General features: G+C 43.4%; 1 protein-coding gene across 1 annotated transcript in view; it reads left to right on the forward strand.

Annotated features, from left to right (window-relative positions):
• Window positions 1-21,838, forward strand: part of PANX1 (pannexin 1) — a 53,337-nt gene that overhangs the window by 1,435 nt on the left and 30,064 nt on the right. The window lies entirely within an intron of this gene.

Genomic DNA, 21,838 nt, shown 5'->3' on the forward strand with positions numbered 1-21,838 from the left:
TAGCTGTGTCCCCGTTTTTCACCCCTGTCTCCTACGTATTTGTTCAGCCGCCTAAAATTTTACACCAGAGAAGTTCCTGAGTGGCTACATGGAGGATGTGAAGACCGGTGCTCCATGAGAAGTGTGTTCTTTCAGTGTCTTGCATATAATTGGTATTTGCTGAGATCTTAGCTCTCTAGGGTTGTGAATGATAGGAAATATCTGCACTTGGCAGGCATTAGAGGGATCCTCCACTTGGACGGTCTTACGAATGTGAGATGAACAAGTCCTCTTCCTGTAAATAATCATTTGAGCTTCATAACAGTTGTGTGAGATTGGAAAGTCTGGTGGTTTGGGCAGGATCACGTGGCTACGTGCCTTACCTTCCTCATCAGCTGTTTTGACTTTCCGCACAGGAGAGAGTGTTTATGAACCAACAGGAAGGTAGTGCAGGAGGGTTAAATACAGTTCTGTGGCAGGGGGAAGAGAGAGGACCCAGTGCGGCTGGACTTTGGGAAAACTTTTGTCAGAGGGTGGGTGGGATTTGGATAAGCAGGAGTAAGACCTTTGTTAAGGTTTTGAGATGGCAGAGAATGTTATACGTTCCTGGAAAGAGAGACACAGTGACTGTCCTATCCAAGGCAGGAGGATAAGTCAGAGTTCCTGGAGTCTGAGAGTGAATATGGGCCTGGGTCAGCCTGGAACAGAAGAATGTAGGCTGATGGTTTCAGAACTGTGAAGTTATTGTTTGAGTAGAGGACAGACTGGGTGAAAACAGCACTATGTAAATACTAGCCTGATGGTGGCATTTAGGGTCTGGGAAGAAGGTGAGAGAACGGGGCCTGGAGGGCTGGGTGCCAGAGAGCAAGGCGTCAGTTGAGGTCTTGTGCACAGAGGGTGTGAAAAGTGGAAGAAAATGGGTGGGTGATTGCTGTGAGATCAAGGAGTAAATAAGCAGCACTTGAGTACCTAGTTTTTAATAGGCCATGAAGGGCGGTACTGGTCAAACGTGCTGCAGAGGTTGTATGTCTGGGTGAGTGGAGTGTGGTGTTGGTGGTGATGGTAATTGTGAAGTTGAGGGAAGAGTTGATTAGGAAAGAGTGATGATGAGTGATTTTGCAATCCGCAGCAGTAAGTTGTTCAGCTTGGCAGGAAGTTGCCAAATTCATTGTGGAAAATAAGTTTTTAGTTTTCCTGCTCTTTGCGTAGGCATGGTCATCGGGATGTTCTTTAACTTTCCATTTGACAGTGAATTGAGGCTTCCAGCTAAAAGCAAAACCACCAAGTAGCATGAGTCCTGGAGATAATCTCTCCCTACAGTCAATTCCTCCTTCAGTACTGGCTGTGTGCTGAACTCGGTGCTGACTTCCAAGGACCCGGGAGTAAAAGAGGCATGGTCCCTGTCTTGGAGGTGCAAGTCTTGGGTACCTGGTTGGGACAGAAAGGCAGGAGGGAGGAGTTAGTCACCCTCTGTGACCAATCTCCACCTCTAGCGCATGTACTAGAGGGACTCCTAAGGCACCTGTACCTGTAATGCCTTAGGTACATCTAAATTGGTGGGCCGTCTGAGAGGTATTTTTGGGTTATTGGGAGTGGTTTTACCTAGCAAGAGTTTGAGCTCATGCTGTGTGCATAACACTGTTGTGTGCTGAGGGAGATGGGAAAGAATTTTGAGACCTTGTTCTTGCCCTGCCCTCTCCCTGCCCTGTGGCAGTTTACTATGCAGTTGGGCACTAGAACGTATCTGTTAGCAGGTAACGTCATTCAGCTGTGTGTAATTCAGCACCCAGACAGGTGTTAAGCTATGAGCTCCAGGCTGGTGAAGGTTGTCAGGCACTTGGGTGAGGAGCTGTTGAGCAGACTCCCATGTTTTCTGAAGTGTTTTCAGGAGTTCCAGGGGAGGACAGACATGTAGGATGAAGCTAACAGGACCAGGGAAGACCTACTAGATCAGGTATACATTTAGATAAAACCAGAAGAGGGGAGAGGTACATAGATTAATACATGGAGTTGGTACAGTGGGAGGGATCATGTCATGGAGCATTTAATTTTGTGTAGTTAGTTTAATGCACTCAGCCAAAAACAAACCAAAAAAAAAACAACAATAAAGGGAGAGTGAAGTAATTGAAATGGAGCTGGCACTTTGCCCACCATATTGGTCAATGAACACAGGCCCCAGGAAGACACTGAGATAAGGTGTACAGACTTAAAACATGGCTTCATCCTCCCTCTGTTGATAATTACTCCTTCCCTCTCTGGTGCTTGGAGTACTCTTTTGTTGAACTTAACACAGAGCTTTATAACCTGTCTATGCATGTTTTGCATGGAGATTGAAACTACTCTATAAACATTTGTTGTGAATTAAAGGTGATAGCTTTTGGCATCATCAGACCTTGCTAATTGATTCTTATGTGCATGATGCTGTACCTTGGCAATGGGATGTCAGACACACGTAGGACATAAGAATCTTTCCTCCGGAAGCACGGTCTAGTAGAGAAGTTGAATGCATAACCTTCCTAATGCAGGATTCATGGAACCTGGGCAGTGTCAGAAGTGTGTACTAAAGCCTGATGCTGTGGAAAGGCAGAAGGAGGGGTTTCTTCTGACTCATGAACAGTGAGAGTTTCAGGGCAGAGTTGGCCCCTGAGGCAGGATTCCAAGTGTGTGGAGCAGTGTTGGCTGAAGCTGAGACATGTGAGACAACATGTGGCCGCTGGAGCTTTAGCGGCACCGTCACATGGAGAGGTGGGAGCCAAAGTAAGGGTCCAGGGGCTCCACATGAAAGAGGGCACAGCAAATCCCATTGTTTTCCTGTTTGTGTTGGGGGGGGTGTGTGTGTATAAAATTAGAAACGAGAAAATCAGCTGTAATTACATGTTTTTCCTTTTTCCACCTGTATGATAAACTAGTATATATAAGAATTCATTTCTTTTGATATAAAATCCCCTCAAGCGTAAAATAAATTATATTTTCCAGTTACTTTCCAAAAATTAAATTTTCTGTCAACTGGTGTTTGATAAAATAGGGTTCAAGTTGAAACTTTGTGGCGATTTTTCCTTTAAATAAATGATTTTTTACTTTAAAGAAAATCTATTAAATCAAGAAATGTGCATGGATTGTGCTTTAGATTTAAGAGCAGGTTCTCTGTGGGGGTGGGAGTGTTGCAGGTTAGAGAGAGGGAATGTCCTCATATGATAAAATACTTGGCTTCATATTAAAGGCTTCCCTTTAGTCTTTGGCCTGTTCTCTTAGTAGTTCAGCCCACTGGGCTCCTCTCAGAAAAGAGGGACTGAGCCTGCCCGGGCCACAGAGACCCATGGGCATGGCAGCGAGCTGACCTTTATCAAGCCCTGCTGGGTGCCAGCATGGTGGCTGCAGGTGAAGCGTCCACTCCTCAGAGGTTCTGGCCCCTTCCCTCCCACAGCAGTTCACACAGGTCCCATGTGGTAGGCACTGGTGTGAGGCTGCCTGGGCTGGTGGGGACTGTGTTGGGGACAGAGAACAGAAGGGACTCTGCCTTGCTCATTCACCAGATCTTGGTCTGCCTGCCCACAATCACAGGTTGAGGGTCACTGCAGAAGTGATGTGGTCTGGAGGGGCATGGCAAGGCTGGTGCCATGGCCAAGGTGGAGGCAACTTTGGTAGTCTTTGCGGCAGCCACTCATTAGTCCAGATGTGCCCTGTGATAGTGAGAATTACAAGCAGAAACCCTCCCGAGGGAGTGGCAAGGAGACTCTTCTGAGTTGTGCCTGGGAGCATTTGGAAGGCTTTTGGACAGTGAGATACTAAGGATTGAATGTAAGAACTAAAATGTGCACCTGTCTGGTTAGGCCTGATAACTTCTACTGAGCCTTTCTAAAATACTGCAGGTCTGCCTCCTTTGAGATTCAGCTGGGTAGGGGGAAAATAAGTGACACACAGCAAAAGACAGTTTAAATTTAATTGTGAGTTTGGGCTAGAAAGGCTGTGTGGTGGGAGCCAGAGAAGGGAGAATCAGTGGTTTCACCAGCCCTCATTTTTCCTTCCTCTTGCTTTCCATCATGTCTTGCCCTCAACAAGTGCTCCATAGGAATTTAGTGAAGGAAGTGCCAGAGCACACTAGAGAACTCTCCCAGAGTGGCTGTGCTGAGGGAATGGATGGGGTGTTCTGGATAAGGGTCCCAGTTGCTTGGAAGTGCGCCCTCTGAGTGCCATTTAATGATACAAGTGCTGTCCTGGGTCAGGCCTGTCCTGGCCACCTCCCAGACACCTGCCTCTGATGATAGCAGTAAAGGATGCACGTCGTCATGATAGGTAAGTTGTTCCACTTGATTTATAAGCTCAGGTTATATTGCGTGTGCCTCAGATTCTTTTTTATGTTATTTTTGTGATGAGGAAGAATCTGTGTTCAGAGTGCAGAATGGTGTACTGTGGAAGAAGGATGAGTGTGATCTGTGTGGCTTGGGTACCCCGTGGGTGTCACCTTGTGCAAGCTGCTGGGAGACAGTGCCTCGAGGCCCTTCATTTCTAACACATCTACTCTCAGATGCCTCTAGAGGTGCTGCACATTTCATTGAGAGGGGGAAAGGTTTAGGAAATGGCTGGGTGACAGCTTTGTGTAGAATATAAGCATGATTGCATGATGTGATCTTCAAGCTCTGAAATTCTAGAAGTATTTCTCTAAAGTTATGAATTCCCTTAGTGTGCTGCAGTTATGCACTGAATGTTTGTGTCTCCCAACCCCAAAATTCATATGTAGAAGCCCTGATCCCCAATGTGATGCTAATTGGAGATCCCTTTGGGAGGTAATTAGGTTTGGTTGAGATTATCAGAGTGAGACCTTCATGATGGGATGCCCTTAGAAAAAGAAGAAATCCCTCTTTCTCTCCCCCCTCCCTCTTCCTCCCTCTCTCCCTCTTTCCCTCTCTCTCCCACTACCCCCCTTACTCTCTTCTTCCCTCTTCCTCTCTCCACAAGTGTGGCCCCAAGGAAAGGTGTGTGAGCATGCTGGGAGAAGGGGGCCATCTGCAAACCAGGAAAAGAGCTCTCACCAGACACCGAATCTGCTGGTTACCTTGATCTTGAACTTCCTAGACTGTGAGAAAATAACTGTTGTTTAAGCCACCCAGTCTGTGGGGTTTTCTTACAGCAGCCTAGATGAAGACAAAACTGTCAACAGACCAGACTCTGAATGGGATTCATGTTCAAGGGGTCTTTTGACAGGGCCTCCTGTGCCCTGCGCATAGGGCTGTACAAGGCCTGAGGCTTCAGGGGCTGCTTTGATTCCCTGCTGCCTCGTGTGGCACATATCCCCTGGGAAGGAGAGCCCCTGTCTCCTGCCAGGGTGTTTCTGGCTGGCTGGACCAGGTGGGGAGCTGGGGCAGCCAGTAGTCTACTAGGGAAAGGGTGTCTGGTCAGCGGGGGACCCTGCCTTCCTCCCCCACTGACCTCCCAGTGGGCAGCCACCGTTCTGGGTAGAGAAGGACTTGGTCTTTCTGAGTTAGCACTGCTCTTTTGCTATCATTACAGAGCAGGCATTGGGCCAGCCCCAGTGAGTCAAAGGATAGATATAACTGCAGTTGCTTCCGATATAGTTTGCTTGGAGTTCCCCTTTCATTTTCTGCAACTGAGTCAGCGGCTGGGTGGCTTAAGTTATCTGCTCTGTTGTGGCTGAATTTAGACCAGTCTTTGGGAATATCTTTAGGCTGCTTTTTAGCATGTACCAGCTGGCAAAGCAGATCGATTCTTTTCAGGGTTGTCTATCAGAGTGGGCCAATATTTAGGGTCTCTTGGCATAGGTCCTATAATAGAACATCTTCAACTCACACTAAACCAAAGAGCCAAGAGAGACTCCTAACCCCTCCAGAAGGATGTATGCTGTCCAGAGAGTCTACTGTTGGATACATGTTTTACCTTGTTAATGTTTTTCTTGTACCAGTAGTACCTAAATACATTATCATGGTAAAGGATTCATAAATCTCTTTCACCATGTGCTGAAGGTAGGTGGACACTTTGTGCAGCCTTATTGCTGTACTTTGTCTGCATTAACGTGTACACCTTATTTTATTTTTTAAAACAAATCGAGTCATACCATAGTGGCTTGCTTTTTCTCACTTTGTATGTTTGGAGAGCTTTCCGTGCCAGTACATAGGTGTCACCTCACTGTTTTATAATAGAACAATATTCCATAGCTTAGAATATACTTAAAATTCATCTAAGCATTCCCCTGATGGACATTTACATTCTTTCAAAATTTGTACTCATACATAAAGCTTGTTTGCATGAAAATCTTCGTAAATATTTCTCTCCTCCCAACATTAAAAGGAAAGGAGACTGCAGCAGTATCAGTTTCCAGAAGGATGAAATCATTTCCTAGAATAGTTTTGCATTCCTGCGTTCCTATTTGAAATAAGTGGAAGAAAAAAAAAAACACTGCCCTGTACACTATCCAGCCCTAACTCCCTCAAAATGTGAGTGCGTTAGAAGTTTGGAAGAAGCATTTTGATGTGCTCTTGGTTTTAAGAAAGAAAGGGCTTCCTTCAGGAGGTAGAATTGCAACTCTAAGTTGAACTTCATGATACATGTTCTCCTAACACTCTAAGTTTCCTTCCTAACATTTACCACAACTTGAAGTTAGGTAATTACTTGCATACTTATTTGTTGAATACTGTCATTTAGGGCAGGGACCATGTGTCCTTAAAACTTGATACATATCAGCCGGGCGCGGTGACTCACGCTTGTAATCCCAGCACTTTGGGAGGCCGAGGTGGGTGGATCACGCGGTCAGGAGATGGAGACCACGGTGAAACCCTGTCTCTACTAAAAAGACAAAAAATTAGCCAGATATGGTGGCGGGCACCTGTAGTCCCAGCTACTCGGGAGGCTGAGGCAGGAGAATGGCGTGAACCTGGGAGGTGGAGCTTGGAGTGAGCCGAGATCGTGCCACTGCACTCCAGCCTGGGCGACAGAGCGAGACTCCGTCTCAAAAAAAAAAGAAAAAAACTTGATACTTAGAAGTATTAGGCGGCTCTCACGTTGCTGTGAAGAAATACCAGAGACTGGGTTATTGATAAAGAAAGGTTTATGTGGCTCATGGTTTTGCGGGCTGTACAGGAAACCTAGTGGCTTCTGCTTGGCTTCTGGAGAGGCCTCGGGAAACGCAGTCATGGCAGAAGGCAAACAGGGAGCAGGCACGTCTTGTATGGCAGGAGCAGGAACAAGAGAGAATGGGGGGAGATGCTACACATTTCTAGTGGCTCACACCTGTAATCCCAGCACTTTGGGAGGCCAAGGCGAGCGGATCATGAGGTCAAGAGATCGAGACCATCCCTGGCCAACATGATGAAACTCCGTCGCTACTAAAAATACAAAAATTAGCTGGGTGTGGTGGCGCATGCCTGTAGTCCCAGCTACTTGGGAGGCTGAGACAGGAGAATCGCTTGAATCCGGGAGGCGGAGGTTGCAGTGAGCTGAGATCATGCCACTGCACTCCAGCCTGGCGACAGAGTGAGCCTCCGTCTCAAAATATATAGACAAATAGATAAAACCTGAATATAGGCCTTAGGACCTTCATGGACTCTAGGTTTGGATTAGCAACATCCCTTTAAAAAACCACGCAAACACCTTTTTTCTGCAGCGGGTTGCTTTCTTGGATTGCTTCCTTGTCAGACCCCTAACTGAGGCAGTGAGAGCTTGGTCCAAAGTGGAGAAAGGGAGGCAGTTTGGGGGCATTTGCCCTGGCTGAGCTAGGAACTCTGGGCGAGGCAGGCCCCACTGCATGCTGTGGGGTTTCTAGGGGCAGCAGGGAGACATTAGTTACTTGGGGAGAAGGGGGCCTAAAGAGAATCTGCCATCTGCTTGGTACCAGGCACACCTAGTTCTGTGGGGGGTGAAAGGGGTAGTGGGAAGGGGACTCTGTTGTTTTTTAATAAATTCTCTATAAAGCTCACACTCCTTTTAAAAATATAAATATTTATATATGTATATTATATGATTATAAAGATAAAACTTACTGTAGAAAATATGGAAAATACAGAAGAGAAAATAGCAGTAAATCTATAATACTACCAGGGATACCCACTATTCTATCTCGGTCTCTTTTCCCTCAGGATGTATGTGTGTATATGTATCTATATCTATCTATCTATCTATCTATCTATCTATCTATCTATATATATAGATAAAGATATAGATATATATCTCCGGTAACTTTTAAAAAGTTTTCAAAAACCAAACACTAAGTCAAGGCCATGTTACCATGTTCCTAAATTGTTGTCCATGATTTTTTTGTTGGTAGTGACATGGAGTGTTGTGCACATGTCAAAATTTAACTGTTTCACAATTTTTGTAATATAAATAGCATTGTGAAGAACACTCCTGTACATAATAAACCACCTCTCTAAAGATCTCAGTATTTCAACGGATTGTGTAATTCTAATTACAAGGTCAAAGTATACATAGACATTTTTAAGACTTGACTGGTGTGATTGGGTTGCCCTCTGGATAGACCTCCAATGGATACTTCTCCCCGCAGCTGAGGGAGTGGCTTTCCCCACAGCTGGCAAAAGTTAGTGGATTGTCGTCCACAGTTTAATAGGTGAACAAAGGTGTGTCATTGTTTTAAGTCGCATTTATTCAGTTACGGCATTGAATGTTTTTTCATATGTATTTTTTCCATTTATATAATTCTGTGAATTGTCCGTTCTTATCTTTTGCTTACTTTTCCAAGGGGATGTTGGTTTCTCAATGGGTTTTATTAACTATTTCTATGTTTCAAATATTTTCTAGCTAGCCTTTATTGTATTTTCTTTTCCAGTTGTCAGTCTCCTTTAAATTCTGTTTATGTTAAGCATTTTTGTTTTTTAATTTTTAATTTGTGTGGGTATGTAAAGGTATATATTCATGGGGTATGTGAGATATTTTGACACAGGCATACAATGTGTGATAATCACATCAGGAGAAATTGGGCATCCATCACCTCAAGTATTTATCCTTTATTACAAACAATCCAGTTGTACTCTTTCAGTTATCTTAAAATGTAAAATTAAATTATTATTGACTACAGTCACCCTGTTGTACCATCAAATATTGGATCTTATTCATTCTTTCTATTTTTATGCCCATTAACCATCTCCATTTCCCCTGACAGCCATCCCTCAGTAACCTTTACAGTATAAGTTTTGATAAGCAGAAGTTATTTTAAGTCATCAAAACTACCCATCTTTTAATTATTTCTTCAGTTCCATTATGATTAGACTGTTATAGCCCATCCTTAGGTCTATCAGTTTTTAAAAATGATCTTTAATGATTTTATTTGAACATTTACCTCTATAGTCTGTTTTGTTCTTTTGGTGCTATAAGTCAAGACTCTAGCTGACAATCCCCCCATTGTCATTTATTGAGGAACCCGTTCCTTATTCATTGATCCTTGATGATTTCCCAATCATATAGTTAACTCAAGTAAGTGAGCCTATTTTTGGGCTGTTTATATTGTTCCACTGGTCTATTAATTTTCATGAAAATACCAGACCATCCATTTTGTCACTGCTTTCATACTGGCTTGTTTTTAGATGTGAGTAGATACCTAGGTAAATTAAAGTTATAAAATATTAGAAACATGACAGGGAAACTGAAGCTCAGCAATCTAAGTGAGTGACTTGCTTGGCACCAATTGTCACATCACCTTAGTAGATTAATTTCTCATAATATATCAAATATTTAAAAGGCTCTTGAATTATAGGAAGAGCATCATTATCAGTAGGATCCTTACTGGAAACTTGTCAGGCTAGCTCACTATTGGACTTTTTAAAATATTGTAGTTATGAGGAACACTATTTTGATATATAATAAATATTTATTTGATCTTTGGTTTCCCAGCACTCTGCTGATGAGGTCACTGATGGCAGTGGTCTCCTGGATAGCCTTGTGAGCCAGGCTTGTTGCCAAGGGAACCAACCATGTGATTAGAGGGTTGAGACTCTCAGCCCCAACCCCTGACCTCAGGGGAGGGGAGAGGGGGCTGAAGCTTGAGTTGATCACTGGTGGCTCATGATCTAATCAACCATGCCTCCATAGAAACCCAGGGAGAGGGTTCCGAGGGCATCCAGGTTACATCCACACTGGGAGGGTTGTGCATCCCAACTCCATGGAGACAGAAGCTCCTTCACTCAGGACCCTTCTGAACCTCGCTCTGTGTATCTCTTCACCTGTCTGTTCATTTGTATCCTTTAAAAGATCCTTTTTCGTAAATTGCCAATAGTAAGTAAAGGGTTTGCCTTAGTTTGTGAGTCACTCTAGCAAGTGAATGAACCCTAGGAAGGAGTTGTGGGAATCCTCAATTTATAGCTGGTTGGTCAGAAGTTCTATTACTGCTGTTCTTGTAATTGTGGGAAGCTGTAATAAATAATGGATGAGCTTAATAGAGTAGAAATGCTTTGAAAAAGATTACAACTTCCAGATCGGTACAGAAAGTGGTGAATATTTCAGTATGAAGGATAAATAGGCTATACATGGACTTGGTGCTTCAGCTAATGAGAAAAGCCCATTCATGGGCACCCTATGGCTGTCCTGGGGTGCTTACTGCATCAGCCCCAGCAGGTCCCCTCACCTTACTGCTGGTGTGGCAGTGGAGGGAATTTTCCAGGTTAATTTTAATTTGCCAAATGTCTATATATGTCAAAGTTCAGACAGTAAGAGGAAAAATTAAAGCCCTGCCCTTTTTTATGGACACACCTCAATCTCAGTTTCTTCCCCAGAGGTAACTACTGTTCCTGTTTAGTGCATATTCTTTTACAGTGCTCATTTTTTTGCAGTTTGCTCATTTATCTTTAATATGTCCCAGAGATATATCTTCATGTTAGTGCATGCAGATCTGCCTCATCTTTTTAAATGTGCCACAATTTTCCATCATGTGACTCTACCTCAATTCATTTAACCGTCCGTTTATGGGCTAGTATGTTCATTCCACTTTTTCCTACTACAAACAGTGGTTTAATGAACATCCTTGCATGTGCTTCTTCGTGCAGAATGTGTTTCTCTAGAGCCGTGGTTCTCAAACATTTTGGTCTTAGGGCCCCTTTACACCCTTAAAATTTCTTGAGAATTCCAAAGAGATTTTGTTGTCTATTGGTATTTATCATATTAGAAATTAAAACTGACAGATTTAAAAATATTTATTAATTGATTTAAAGTAAACCCATTACATGTTCAGGTATAACATATTTTTATGAAAAATAATTATAAAACAGAAACTTAGTAATAAGAATAGCATTATTTTCTATTTTTTAAAATCTACTTAATATTTCATAGTAGATGACTGGATTCTGGATTCTCATCCATTATGTTGTAATATTCCACATCAATAGCCTCCAAAACTGCACTGCATACAGTCATGAGAGAACGAGAGTAGAAAAGCAAGTAACAATGTAGTATCGTGAACATAGTTTTAATGTCATGAACCTCCTGAAAAGGTCTCAGGTTCCAGGGTTTCCAAACCACATTTTGAGAACCATTGTTCTAGTGGGGTTTGAAATCAGAGGGACAAAAGTTGTGCACATTTTAAATTTAAAAGGCACTTTCAACTGCCTTCCAGAATACCAGTTTACACTCCCATCACCAATATAGGCCAAACCCCCCGCCCCGCTTCTTTACCAGTGCTTAATACTTTCACAGTTTTAAATTTGCCAATCTTAATGGTTAAAATGCCATCTCATTGTTTTAGCTTGTAGTTCCCTATTTACACTGGGATTTCATGAGACACACATTTCTGGGCTCACTGTGACACTTGGCGGTGTCTGGTGACTGCCCCCTCCCTCGCCAGTGCCCACCTTTTTCTTTGGCTTGGGATGTTTGATCCTAGAGAGACTGACAGGTCTCAGCTTGTTTTTCTTGGCTTATGAAATACCCCTTCCTTCTGAAATCCATCTTAACTATTTTTAATTAATTTTTTAAGCTAAAATGTTTTTTAAAAAAACCCTAGTTGTTTCACTTCTGAGCCCTCTGTTTCCTGTTTACATTTAGTCAACTAGCAAATATTATTTATTAGGAAATGTGAATAGTGATTAAGGCATGAGTTATAAAGCCAGACTTCCTGGGTTCCAATTCTGGCATGGCACACATTGGCTGTGAGACCTTGGACAAGTTACAGAATTTCTGAGTGCCTAGCCTCCTTGTCAGTAAATGGGGCAGTAATAGAATTCTCACCTGTGTCACAGGGTAAGAATTAAATAAATTAGCGCTCGAAGCACTGGAACGGTGTCTGGTACGTAGGAAGCACTCAGCTCAGGTTAGCTGCTAAACATCCCCTAATCCTGTTTTGACCCTTTGACAGGTGACGACCTGGGGCTGCTGGGGTTGGGGAATGTGTCTGGGGCACACAGAGTGGGGCTAGAGTGCATTGCTCTTTCCAGAGCCTGGGTTCTCAGGCACTGCTGTGTGCTCTCTGCCCTTTCCTGTCGTGTGTCTGAGGGACACAGGACTGCATGGGGCAAGCTCACAGCCCAGCTCAGAAGCTGCTGGTTTGTCCTGGGTCTCTGGGAAGCTGCTGGTTTGTCCTGGGTCTCTGGCTCTGCCGCCCTGGGATTATCTTTCCCACCCCTTGGATTCCTGCTGGGGAGGGTGCCTAGTCTGTTAAGCGCCACCACCAACCTCACCCTCAGTTCAGCACTGCAGCCTCAGCTGGTCACTAGGAGCATGGGTGTATGGATTATAGTACCACTGGGGACTTGAAAACACAAAACACAGCTCCCCACCCTCACCTGCCAATCCCTCCTTGCCTTTACTCATAAATTTAAGTCTGGACTTCCCAGTCTGTCACCCCAGGATGTCCTTTATCTGACCCCAGCTTGACTGTGTGCTCCAGACACAGTGGTCTGCTTCCTGTCTTAAATGGGCTGTCAGCTTTAAAGACTCAGTGTTTTCTTATGCTGTTTTCCAAGCCTGGGTTCCCTCCTCTCCTCCTTTGAGTATGAACATTTGTCATGGTTCAGTCATTACCCTTATGTGATTTGTTTTCGTCTACAATAATTGCTGGTTTATATCCTTGGCTGCCTCCACTGGACTGTAAGCCCTTGGAGGGCTGGGACCATGTCTTCTTTATCTTTGAATCCCTTGCATTGCATATGGTACCATGTACATAATAGGTGCCCAGTGAATGCTTTTTGGCTTAAGCTCCACACAGTTGAGCTGAGAGCCTTAGGGAGAATACCTGTGCTCTGTTGCCCCGTGTAGAAATGGGAAGAATGGAGCCCTGGGGAGGGCGTGCTGCTGGCACAAAGGCCATGTGGCATTAAATACCCAGCTCTGATGAAAAAGTGTGGATGTCCCTTTTCTTTTTTGAGGTTCCTTGAAAAAGCATTTGTCACTCTAGCGTCTGCATCTGTCATGAGTTTTTGTCTATTTAGAATGCCCTTGTTTGCAAAGAGGTCTCATGACCAGTTGTCTACGTAATAGTAGCAGTCATTGTAAGTCCTTTTCATGTTGCCAGAGTCACCAATCTTTGTTTCAGTACTGAATTTAAACACTCAAGGCCTTGTCCTACACAAAAGGGTTTCTTTGTTGCAAGAACGACAAAACCCAGCTTTTAAAAGGCATCTTTGAGGGAGAGATGATGCAGAAGGACTTAAGGAAGTTGGATCTAGTTTCAGGCTGTGGCCCCTTTAAATCTAAGATCCCAGTTATCCAAGGAGGCCTGCTTTCATGATGTGTTTGCTCTAGTATTGTAGAGGATAAGACAGATGGGTAAATAAATAAATCCGAAATTCATGATAAGTGCACGGAAGAAAGTAATAGAGGATGCGACAAGGGAGCCCTCCATTCTTCTGTCTCCAGTGCTTACCATGTTGCCTGACAAAGAAATAAAAATATTAGTTCCTATTTACTGAATTCTTACTGTGTGCTGGTACTATAGTAGACATTTTATTTAATCCTCATAGGAATTCTATGAGGTTTTACTAATGAGAAAACCTCAGAGAGGTTAAGTAAGTTACTGGGAAGTAAAAGAGAAAACCGAATGTCTGTTGAATATAATAGAATCTTTTTTAAAGCAACATTCAGGAATAAAGACTCCAGAGAACCTCTGTTTATAGAAGACCTACCTGACTTTTCCCCTTTAAGCTAAAAGTCCCTCCTCCATATCTTTTTGTTTTTTGTTTTTTTTTTGTTTTTTTTTTTTTGGGACAGTGTCTCTCTATATCGCCCAGACTGGAGTGTAGTGGTGTGAACATGGCTCACTACAGCCTTGACCTCTGGGGCTCAAGTGATCCTCCTGCCTCAGACTCCCATGTAGCTGGGACCACAGGCACACACCACCATGCCTAACTAATTTTTAAATTTTTTGTAGAGATGGGGTCTCACTTTATTGCCCAGACTGATCTCAAACTCCTGGCCTCAAGCAATCCTCCCAAAGTGCTGGGATTATAGGGGTGACCCACGGTGCCCAGTCCCCCTCACCCATATCTAACTGGATTTCCACTTGTTTCATGCACATTAGGCCTCTGTGTCAGTGAAGACCAGCTGAAGAGTAATTTTGTTCTAACCCTTCTTCTACTTGAAGAAGTCTGTTAAAGCTGCCCCTTGGCCTTAAATAGTCTGTTCCTTTAACATTTTTCTGAAGTCGGTCCCTCTTCTTCTCCTTCCCCCATTTTTTCCCATCATTCATTTCTTACAATGCAAAAACCAAGACCAAGCACATTTCCTCTAGTGAATGTGTGACCAGTCTGGGGTTGCTGCAAGGATTCACTTCCCAGCTCTCACGTGTCACATTCCTGTTGTGACATTTTTGATGATGTCGTTTTTTTGATCTGGCCCTTTCCTTCCATGGGTCCAGCTTCTGTCTCCACCAGGTGAACTCCACGCTGCCAGTCCCCTCCACCCTGTCAGCAGTCTTTCTGACCCCACACAGAGTAGCCTTAGGCGCTCTGCGTAGGGTTCTCACACTCCAGCCATTGACTGCAGGTGGCCAGTCTTGTCAGCTCTGTGGTTTTTAATGAACTTGGGCCTAGAGCCCAGGACCAGTTGTCTGGCGAGATTGGTGCTGGCCCTTTCTTGCTGCTGCTTGTGTTACAGGCTGGCCTGGCATTCCACAGTGCCTATCTTCTCCACTCCACCCAGCCCCCATGGCCTGTCTGCACCTTCTGTCCTCCCCGGCCATTCATCCTCAGGGTGTCATAGGTGTTGGGGAAAGAGTATGACCACACACTCAGGGCTGATTGCAACTTGACCATGTATTAGCTGTCTTACTTTACTTAACCTCTCTGAGCCTCTATTTCTCATCTGTAAAATGGGTATAATGATAGCTAGTTCACAGGTTTCTTTTACTGGGTAGAATGAGAGAATCTAATTCCTGTCTTGTAGTAGTATTCAGTAAATATCGTCTCCTCCCCTGATTCTGTGGTGGAAAGGAGCTCATATGTGTGATCAGTACATAGGGGAAATGATATCAACATATATCAGTGTAACTAATCACATTGGTTATATGTGATTTTTTCCAACATGTGAATGATTTGTGCCATCAAGTAACAACATCTGGATGAAGCAAGCTAAAGAGGACTATAGCGTGTACGTGATGCCCTGCTTTCCCCTTGGCTTTGTTTGACAATGTGCTCTATCTTAGAAATGCTGTTATACAGTGCTGTCTGCTCTTTGTGCATTTAGTCCTTATGTGTGTAACTCGGCAGCCTCAACCTTTCTTTATACACCCCTTAATTGTGCAAGCATGTTTTTATCAGGATTCTAGTGCTCTTGGTTTAAAAAAAAATTGCATAGATTTTTGAGTGATCTGCCCCAAACCTGTATGCTCCATAAGCACTGTTATTTTCGTGACTTTGCAGAACACGTTTGTGAACATATCAATAGTTGTATAGCAGAGATATTTGGTTTTCTTTTCTGCCTTCCATCTAGCTTTTTGCATTCATGTTCATTTCATGGAACCAAAATCTTCGGCCTGTACCAGGCTGGGACCTAGAGGTGATAGAAGAGATTCCTTGCAGACATGTGCTGTGACTGTGTCTTCATACCATCTCCTGAGTTATTGCAATAGGTTCCTGTCTGGTTTCTGTTTCTGTTTCTGTTCTTGACTCCAGATAGTTATTGACATAGTATCCAGACTAAACCATTTAAAACAAAAATCAGAAACTACCTTTGCTTTAAGAATTCTGAAATTATTTTGTGTACAGTTTGGGATTGAGTAAATGAATAACTATAGATACTGTTGGGAGCCAGGATTCTCACTGTGAAAGAAGAAAGAACAAACATGGGATGGGGGAAGATGAAGAAGAACTCAGTGATAGTGGATTAGAAGTAAAAGTTTCCGTCTCAATTTACAATTTTTTATAAAAGATTTCTTTTCTAGTTTCTGCTGAAGGGCTAGGAACAATGGCATCTTTGTAACAAGGACCACATCGAGCACCCAAATAATGGTTTTAAAATTTCTTTACCCACCAAAAGGAACCCAGAGCTCTTTGCAGAAATGGCCAGTTGTGGAGTGGAAACAGAAAGTACACGACAAGCCCAGAACATTTTGTACCAGGATCCATGGGACTGCTCAGGAACTGAGGGGAACATGTCGAAGGACACAGGAGCTAGTTTGATAGGAACTATTTGAACATCAGAGTGAATAACAGTAATGGATTATAAAATATTGAATAACAAAGGATTACGTGAGTCCATATTGATACTAAAAGATCAAGAGAAAGCTCCTCTTAATCCATTGCAACTAATACATGTAGAAGGAACAAATCAAGTTGGAAAAAAATACTTATTTTGCAACCACATTTAAAGTATTTGATTCACCACTGGGTGAAAGTGTGTCCTGGGACACAATATTGACCCTGTCTCCGAGGGTCCCTCCACAGACCACTTATTGCACACGGGGAAAGGCACTTTTATGGCAGAAGAGACCTAGCAGACAGCACCTTGACTAAGTGCCCACCATAGCTGACGTCACCCAGTTATGGGGTAAAGGTCATCCGATGCTCCCAGGGTGCTGTCCTGAGGACCCACAGCCCTTCCTCAGGATTCCTGCCAGCAATGCAGAACCTGGATTGGAGTGTGGAGAAACAATCAGACAAACCCAAATTGAGGAGCATTGCATTAAACAGGTGGTGCTTGCCACACGTTAGGGTCGCAAATGACAGACAAAGACTGTGGAACCGTTCCAGGATAAGGTGACTATAGAGATAGGACAACTAATGCAATGTGTAGGGCAGGACTGGATCCTGGTTGGATAAAAACAGTTGCTATAAAGGCTCGTTTGGGAGATCTGACTATAGATAATCGCTTGTATCTGGTATTTTAAGAACTTTGGTAATTGCACTAGATTATTTAAAGAGAATGTCCTTGTTTTAGAAGATACACACTTTTGAGAGTAAAGGGTCATGATCTCTGCAACTAACTCGCAAGTGGTTCAGAAAAGTAAAGGATATATTATATATGCATAGAGAGAGGGTGTGTGGCAGAGTGGTAACACTGGTTGAATCTAAGTGCTGGGTATATCAGATTTCATTGTAATAGTCTTGTAATCTTTTGGTAGGTCTGAAAAATTTTCAAAATAAAATATTTAATTTTAAAAAGATGAGGTAAATAGAGCAAAATGTCAGTATTGCTTTAAACTCTTAGGTGTCTGTTACATTATTTTCTGTATGTTTGAAAATCTGTATTTATCATCTGTAATCTGATGACAAAAGTAAAATATATATATTTAAATACATCCAGTACTTTCATCTTAATATGCCATTGAGTTCTTCTGATGCCTTTTTTCACTGGTACCCAGGTCATGAACTTTTTTTCCACCCAACAGTGGTGACATTTACATTGGAATTATATGGGTTTTTTGTGTGGTTTAGACCTTGTGGGTGTGCAAGGGACTGGACTTCCTATCACAGGGAGGAAATCCCTCAAACTGCTACTTAGTTTTCTTGTCTGTCTCTTCTTGTGGGTGTCATCCTGTCTTCGTGGTTGCTTGTGGCTGTCATCTCCAGCCCAGCCTCCTCGTTTCTGTTCCTGCACTTAGCAGGCTGCGTTGTTCACACCGTCATTCCCAATTAAATTAGATAAGCCTTGTAGGTTCCCTTCTGAGGCCCAGCAACGTGGTCGTTTGCTCTCTTTGGCCGTGGGGTTCAGTGGTCACACCCTGGACCATGCATTTGGCAGGTACAGACTATTAATTCTTCCCTCCATCTGATGAGGGCAGTGCTGTCTTGACAGTGCCATGTCTGATCTGTTGGACTCACAGGGGCAAACCATTCATTCTAAAATGCCCCAGAGTTACTTGTTGCTCTATTCAACAGGGATGGGGAGGGAAGCATCTGGGGCTTCTTGTAATTCATTTAAAAGGAAACATTTGATGATGCCCAGCTTTAGCTAAGGAGCAGGTGTTAGCCCTTACGTGTTCTCTTTAAAAGCCAGGCTTAGCTGTGGGAAAGAAAGACCTGGTGAACCAACGTGGTTTAAAGGAAAAAAAAAAAGAAGTATTTCAATTCCATTTTTTAGTTTGGGCTGCAGAGGGTACTTATATTTTCTCACTGGTTTAAAACATGCCTGTGCCTCAGAGTCAGTTCCCACAGAGGAAAAGTGAAGGCAGTAATGGACAATTCGGGACATCCAGAATATATTTAATTTCATGTGTTTGAAGCTAAAGATGGATTTGGATTGAAGTCCGCTGGAAAGGTGAAAGGAGAGGAATTTGGCTTGCTTTTAGTAAGAGAAGTTATTCTGAGATTCTTGTAACATTATCGTATTTTATGATAGTTGAGAACTATAAGTATTGGCCAAGAATACCCTTCGGGGCAAACGTCATTTGGTCTTAGTATGTTGGGGTCAGAGGTGCTTTAAACAAATTCAGACGTGTTTCATCCTTCTGAGTGCTTGTTGCTGTTCTGTGTTTGTTTTCAGAGCTGACCACTGTCCATCTCTTCTCTATACCACACATTCAGGATCCTCTTTGTATAATTGTTCTCACTGAGAATTTATAATAGTTTTCAGATCTTTTGGCAACCTTAAAATATAGCCAGACCTTTCAAGTTTGGTGCTTTATGGGTTGTAATATAATCTACTTGGATCCCATATGTATGAGGTATGTGTGTCTATAATTTACATTAAGGTGAATTAAACCGATTTTTTGTTTTGTAAATTAAAATCATTTTGCAGACTTTTAAAGTCATGTGTATATGCTAATGATTGTACTTGATATAATCATTATCATATTCTCTGTTTTCCCTTTGAGCCTCCAGAACAACCCCAGGATTTTCTCTCCTGGCTTCTTCCTTCTCATCCCTCCATTGCTGACCTGATTTTCTTTAATAATTTATGCCTTTCACCTCCTCTTTCTTGTGTTTAGAAGGTAGAGAGAGCTGAGTTGACATCCCAGCTTCACAACCCACTAGCCACAAGATCACTGTGCCTCACACCTCACTTTCCTCACCTTTAAAATAGGGGTGAAAGTACACAGCAAGGGTTAGTTCCCTTCTCCTGCCTAGGAGCAGGATCTAACCCCGTGTTAGTAATGCATGAGAATGAAAGAAAGCATATTAAAAGAGAGGAACAAAAAAAATAGGGTGCGTAGATCATAGCAAAAGTAAGCCAAAGCCCTCCTGCTGAAGTGGAACAAGAATGGAGAGCCATCCCGCCGTGGTGTCTTTGAGAAACCTCTGGCTTGCTCACCCCAGCCCCAGTCCTATTTTTCTTTAGGCTATGTTACTCTCTAATCATCTATAGGTACAGGTCTAGGCTACACCAAGAGCCACCTGTGCTGCTGCTCAGGCAGCAGGTGTGACCAGCACCCTATGCTCCAGGTCAAGGCACCTGGAGGAGGGTGGATGGGGAGATGTCTGTGGCATGGATTGCCACAGACATTATTTAATAGATGTTGTGGCTACTTCCTCTGGGCCTTGTGAGCACACGTTTTCTCCTGGTGATCTTTAACTGTATTTGGCCAGACGCACATAAATGTAAAGCCCACAGCTGCCTCTGCACTCTCAGCCAAGTGGAAGTAGTATTCTTTGTTGTTCTTGGCATAAACCTGAAACTCTTTCTTTCCTGTACAGTAATAAAAGGCAGTGCATGTCTTGCAAAATCTGTTCCCTAGAAATTATAGCACATACTTGTTAAGCTGACACACAGTGCAGCAGAGCATGGGGCTGTGGCTGGGGATCTCATGGGACTCTGTTTTCTCAGCTATCAAGTTGGACAGTGATATCTTTGGGAGATACTTTAACATTAATTGAGATAGTATTTATGATAGTACTTTGAAACTTTCAAAGCACCAGACAGATGTTACTTGGTACACAATCGTGCATGAAGTTCAGAGACAGACTATGTCTTGCCTGTAAAACCTTGAGGTAGTACTAGAGGAGATAAGACATATATGTCTGTGTGACACGGTTCAAAGTGATTTTCTGCACATCTCTGATTTAAAGATGTGCAGAAGAGCACTGTGGGAAGTCAGTGGGGAGGAAGCTTTGTGAAGAGGGTGATGCCTGAGCAGAGCTTTGAAAGATGAGCCATTGAGGAAGATGGTATGTATGGGGCATTGACTTAACAAGCAGGTTCTGGCAAGAGGGCCTCCGGGCAGAGGGGATCACGTAAGGCATAGATCTGAGTGCATATCAGGCCTATACAAGCCACAGCCTTCATTGAGTTGGATTGGAGCATTGATTTGGATTTGTAACCCAGGCAGTAGGGAACCACTGAAAAATGTTAAGCCCCAGGAGTGGCAAGATAGAACTGAGCTCTAGGATGAATAATCTGGCAACAGTTTAAACAGGTGGAGAAGGGAGAGACTTCCTTCTCCTGACTCAGAGACTCAGAGACTACTTGGAAAACACACGAAGATCTAATGTGTTTACCTCCCAATATTATCTTGAAGAGTAAATGAGATAGAGGATATGGAAATACGTTTGAAAAAATGAATCCGGATGGTCCCTGTCCCAAGCTTCCTGGCCCCCGGCCCCCAGGCAGCAGCTGATCACCCTGACCCCTTGCCTTTCGGTGCCTTTAGGCAGCCTGGGTGAAGGTGTAGGCTCAGAGCCTGGCTGTGCCGGTCCCCTGTACCCTCCTGCTTTGCCGCCCTCTTCACTCCTGCTCTTCACTCACCATTTGTTGCCTGCCCCTCCCTACCTGGCTGTTGACATCCTTGACTTGGTTTCCCATTTCTGGCCTGCGAATACCCAATACCTGGGGATTGATGTGTTTCTTTTTCTAGATATGCCCTTGACCCTTCCCAGGAAGCTCTTCCCTTCCCGGCTGCTTGGAGGCACCACCTACTTAGACCACACCCATTCCAACAAAGCCCTGGTCCCCAGGAGCTCCTCCAGGGTGGCCTTGCAGGGGTGACTGGCTTAGAGAGGAGTGTTGAGAGAAACTGGGAGTTGGATACAGATTTAAATGAATGCTGCTACCATTCACTAGCTTGGGTAGGGGATTACTGAACACTTGGAGCTTTGGTTTACTCCAGGAGAAAAGGAAAATAATGATGTGTCTCTCCATTTGGTTGTGAGGCTTAAATGAGGTAATGATTTAAAGGGCTGGTTGGTGTCTAGTGAATATGAGTTGCCCACTGCCTTTTCTTCTGACTTTCCATTCCAGATGAAGACCATTTCTTAAGAGCTTCACATGTTTCTGCCCTCCTCTCTCTGTTATATTTTCCTTCTTCCTCTTTTGCAAAAGCTTTGGTATAAAAAGTGTAGTTATTTCTGCTCCAGGAGTTTCTACCCCTGCCTTGAGGGGGAGGTCCTCGAGATCCCAAGATAGAGCTTTTGAAGCACTCTTTCCTATAGAAAGAATGTTAATAAATGTTGGATACTTGCACAATGAGGACTTTGCCTAAGGAACATTCTGGGCCAGGCAGGCTTTCGTGAAATCATAACAGCATTATTCATTTTCATGA

The sequence above is a fragment of the Pongo pygmaeus genome, chromosome 9 (genome assembly GCF_028885625.2).
Source record: "Pongo pygmaeus isolate AG05252 chromosome 9, NHGRI_mPonPyg2-v2.0_pri, whole genome shotgun sequence".
Classification (NCBI taxonomy): domain Eukaryota; kingdom Metazoa; phylum Chordata; class Mammalia; order Primates; family Hominidae; genus Pongo; species Pongo pygmaeus.